This window comes from Mus pahari, chromosome 13 (assembly GCF_900095145.1).
Source record: "Mus pahari chromosome 13, PAHARI_EIJ_v1.1, whole genome shotgun sequence".
NCBI classification, from domain to species: Eukaryota; Metazoa; Chordata; class Mammalia; order Rodentia; family Muridae; genus Mus; species Mus pahari.
The window spans coordinates 95,944,883-95,950,238 of record NC_034602.1 but is presented as its reverse complement, the minus strand read 5'-3'; positions in this window follow the sequence as shown (position 1 = coordinate 95,950,238).

The window sequence follows — 5,356 nt, the reverse complement described above, 5'->3', positions numbered from 1 at the left end:
TAAAGGAGGAGAGACAGCTTCTTCTTCTTCTTCTTCTTCTTCTTCTTCTTCTTCTTCTTCTTCTTCTTCTTCTTCTTCTTCTTCTTCTTCTTCTTCTTCTTTGGTTTTTCGAGACAGGTTTCTCTGTGTAGCCCTGGCTGTACTGGAACTCACTCTGTAGTCCAGGCTGGCCTCATACTCAGAAATCTGCCTGCCTCCCAAGTGCTGGGATTAAAGGCACACACCATCAAGCCTATGTTTCTGGTTTTAAATAATTAGTATGTATGTATAGATCTGTGCATGTATGAATGTGAGAATCCAAGAAATCCAAAAGACATTATTGGATTCTCTGGGGCTACAGGTATGGGTGGTTGCAAGATGCTCAACATGGTTACTGGTAACTGAACTTGAGTATTCTACAAGAGTAGCTAGTGTTCTTACCACTTAGCCATCTTTCCAGCACCCAGCTCCTGCTTTGACACAGGTGTCCTATAGTTTAGATGGTCTTTGAATTCATTCTGTTGCGTAGGATAGCCTTGAACTCTTGATTCTTTTACCTCCACCTCCTGAGTACTGATGTTACTAGCATATCATGTGTGCTATCACAACCAGCCCTAGGCTCCACCTCTTAAAGGTTACATACCATCTCTCAACATCACTACAGATGAAGCCTTGGAAGGCACACTCAAACCACAACCAACCTGCATCCATGAACACTGGGTTGTCTCCATCATTTTCCTAGTAGGAATAATACTATGTGTAAACCCATACCCATCTCTCTCTAATTCAACCAGGAGCAGAACCGCTTGGCCATAAATGGACCAATTGCAAAGCCAAGGCCCCAGAGAGCCTCTTTTTTTTTTTTTCTTGTAAGTTTGTTTTGGCAATTTTAAAAACTTTTTAAAATCATACCCTCTCTGGGCATGTGAGTACAGTGGCCCCAGAAACCATAAGAGTACACTGGATTCTCGGCATCCCCTGGTGTTGGCGTTACAGGCAGTTGTGAACGATATGGTATAGGTGCTAGGAGCTAACTTCTGGTCCTCTGCAAGACCAATATGTGCTAACTACTGAGCCACCTCTCCATCTCCCTTGCTGTTCTTTGATTGTATAGCTTTTTGTTTGGAGCCGTTCATGCTCACAGCAGAATTCTGGAGGTATCTGCTCCCTGTCTCTGCAAGCGCTTCGCTCCACCATTATCTGCAAAGAGAAGCTGTATCTCAGTGGGAACTAGTCCAAGCAGTCAGTCGGATTAGTTTCTCCTGAGACTTTAGAGAGGAATTTTACTTAGCAAGGGGAGGGAGATGGAGTTTTAATTGTAGAACTTGAGTCAATGTAGAGGAAGACATTGCACTGGGACACTTTTCTCAGGACAGAAATGCAATTAGATTAGGCAGAGGTAGGGATTTAGCAGTTTCTTGGAATCTGAAGAGATCTGGAAACAAGAGGGCTAGTTACCCTCCCTATCCTTAGAATCTTTCTGCTTATTCAGTTTATTCTTTCAGATAGCTTCACTGCAAGGCAGGATTGCCAGGAACAATGTCAGCACTCTCCTGCCTTGGGGCTTGCAGCTTTGCCTCCTTAGAGGAATGTTTTTTCTTTCTACATTCCAAAGTAAAAAAACAAAACAAAAACAAAAAAACAAACAAACAAAAAAAAAAAAAACCAAAAAAACCCTGGGGATAAATGCTGAGCTTGCGGTTAGACCTTGCCTTGACAGGTCTGTCCCGTGTTGGGGTCAGGGTATGAAGCAGTCAGATTAGCCTGCTTGGCTCATGGTTCCAGCAGTCATGAAGTATGACCAAAGAGCAGAGTTTGTAGCAGGAAAAACATGCCCCAGAAGAAAAGGTAGTCTTTCCCTGAAGAGAAAGGGGTCCTGGGACTACATCTGTGAGGTTATCTACCAGAGCGGCCTGAATGACTGGCCATACCCTTAGTGTAAGAGGCTTGTGGGTGGGGAGAGGGAGAAATCTTGAGAAGGATCTAAGTGTATTAAATGCAACTCCCAAAACCTGTAGTTGTTTTCTAGCTCTGGAAATCTTTAAGAAAAGATTTTCAAAGGGCAGTGGTGTTGCCTGCCTTTAGACAGGAGGCAGAGACAGGCAGATGTCTCTGAGTTAAGTCCAGACTGATCTACAGAAGTAGTTCCCAGGTCAGCCAGGGCTACACAAACAAATCTGTAAAAAATAAATCCCAAGTTTTTCCTTCCTAGCCCCTACTCCCGGAATGATGACTGAAACTAATTATCAATAAGTGCTTAGGCCATAAGCTTTGGCTTGTTCTCTCATATAAATGATTTTTTTTTTTTTAATGAGTACAATGTAGCTGTCTTCAGACATACCAGAAGAGGGCATCTGGATCCCATTACAAGATGGTTGTGAGCCACCATGTGGTTGCTGGGAATTGAACTCAGGACCTCTGGAAGAGCAGACAGTGTTCTTAACTACTAAGCCATTAGAGCAGTCAGTGTTCTTAACTACTAAGCCATTTCTCCAGCCCCATGAATTGTTCTTAATATAAATGTAATCAGTTTATTAATTCATCAGCTGTATTTCCTTACTTTATGCTAGTCCCCAATAACTGCACAGAGAAACCAAGTTTTATTTAAAAGTTTATTAACAGTTACTATTAGCCTGGGGCTAGCTAAATGGTACCTGCCATCTGTAAGGTCCTAAGACATTCCTTTTCCATAGTCAGGCATGTACCTCAATAGTTGAGCAATTAAATGGTCTACCTTTACCTTCTGTGCTACTCTGCGACCTCCCAGCAGCATCTCATAGGACTTGCATATTATTACTGATCTGGCTCTTCCAGTCCCTTCTTCGTGGCTCCAATTCCTTCATCCTGACAGCTTACCTGAATCTCCCTTTCTCCCCTCTTTCCTCTGCTGGCAGATGTCCTACCCTATTCTCTGTTCTGCCCAGTCATTGGGTATCAGCCTTTATTGACAAGGCAAAGAATAAATGGTAAGAACTGTTTACCCAAACTTGAGGCAGGAGATTCTTTGTATAAGCATTACAGCGCCATGGATCGAAACAAATATGAGGGCAGAGCAATCGGCATTTGAATACCACAAGGGAAAACTTTACACAGTGTACAGAAACATCATGCCTACCCTCTGACTTGCTTCCTTTTAAGTTATCCCTCTTATTCTATCCTGGGTTCTGCTCCGTGGCTGGTTTCTTGGGGGCGAATCTCCCCTTTACTCTAACCTGAGTGCTGCTACCTGATGGTTTAGGTCAGTCTCCTCAGCGGTTCGGCTTGAGAACCTCCCGTGCGTCTGACCATTTCCCAGAATTCTCTCTATCCCTGCTGGATGTTCCACCTTCCATTTCCTGCCTCAGCTCATTGGTTATGACCTTTTTTATTGGTAGGTGATGCTTTTGAGAAAGTCTCTCTACATTTCCCCCTTTTAGTCCAATAAAAGGATCTTTCTCTTACATACAATAACCCTGAGTTCAGCTTCCTTCTGGCTTATCTCCATCTCACCATTCCATTTGAATCTCCCACCTCTGACAATTTCCCAGAATTCTCACTCTTCCTGCCAGTGCCCCACCCATTTCCTGCCTCAGCTCATTGGCCATAGGCTTTTTTATTGAAGAGGTTCTTTCTACAGCAATCTTGTCTTGGAAAAAAATTAAAAAACATCCTTTTTTAAAAAAAATTATTGATGAGGGGCTGGAGAGATGGCTCAGCGGTTAAGAGCACTGACTGCTCTTCCGAAGGTCCTGAGTTCAATTCCCAGCAACCACATGGTGGCTCACAACCATCTGTAAATAGATCTGGTGCCCTCTTCTGGAGTGTCTGAAGACAGCTACAGTGTACTTACATATAATAAATAAATCTTTAAAAAAATTATTGATGTGTATATGTATATATGTATGTGTTTGAGTGTATGGCACTTCTGTGGGTGCCCCATAAAACTAAAGGAGGGTGTTGGGTGCCCTGGAGCTGGAGAATTACCTGATTTGTGTTCTGGGAACCAAACTCAGTCTCTAGTTCCAGGCCCTAGGAAGTTTAGCCTGATCCACCCCCCTTCTCCTCCCCAGAGTCATCATGATTAATGCCCCTGATAGCATCACAAACCATGTACTTACTGAACTGCATTTCTCAGAGACATCTTATCCTTTTAATGTTCAAACAGCTGGGAAGGCAATGTACCTATTCTGCTAGCATTTCCTCCCCCAGAAGCCCTAATGAGGGATATCACATCAAATATCACATTATTCGAGGCCCTGTGGCATAGGCTCATAACCCCAGCTATTAATTCTCATGAATCTGAGGCAGGAAGATTAAGTTAATATTAGCCTGGGGCTAGTTAAATGGCACCTGCCATCTGTAAGGTCTCAAAAAAATTCCCTTTCCCAAAGTCAGGTATGTAGCAAAATCCATCATTCCTTCAGGGACTTAAGAAGATAGTTCTTACTTGCTAGAAGATGTCATATGCGTCTTCAGGCCTGTCTTTTAGCCTGTGGTGCCTATTAGCATATCATGGTCTAGGCACCTGCCCCTCCTGGCTACTGCACACGGTTCTCCTGCTTCTCCTCCTTTTCCCCCTCCTCCTCTCCACGCATGACACAGCTCAGTCTGGTCATGCCCACTCTAGATATCTCTGACTCTGGCTATGCTCTCCCAGAAATCTATAATAAACTTTCTCCTCCACCATACCTAGCAGCAGCCATGTTCCTTTCCTTTTCATTTATTTATTTATTTTATTCAATGACAATAAAAATCACTGGTACTTGAATTTGCTCTGTATTCAGGATCTTTTCCAACTCATCCAGGGTGAGATGGAGGGAATCATGATGTTCTTTATGGAATCATGAGATATGTCATTTCATTTTATGGGACAGAAGCAATTTTCTTACAGAAAAAAAAATGCTATATACATATACTTTTGGTGGGGCTCTGAGCCTGGGCTAAATTGTAGTCCAGACATCAACATCAAGGTGTGATCTAAGATCGGCTTTGGATATAAGGATTTATTTTATTTCTACACACACACACACACACACACACACACACACACACACACACGTATACAAAATAGGATAAACTGATGCTCATCAGTTTGAAACAGTGATTACCTCTGGAATCGAGAAGGATAAGGTTCAAAAAGGGAAAACAGCATCAGTTCATTTTGTGTCATGTCTTGTCCTCTCAGGCTCATCCCCCAAAACAGAGTCTCAGATAGCCAAGGCTAGCTCTTAAATGGATTGTTTTACTTCTCAGATAGCCAAGGCTAGCTCTTTTTTTCTTTCTTTTTTTTTTTTTTTAGATTTATTTATTTATTTATTATATGTAAGTACACTTTAGCTGTCTTCAGACATTCCAGAGATTTTTGTTACGGATGGTTGTGAGCCACCATGTGGTTGCT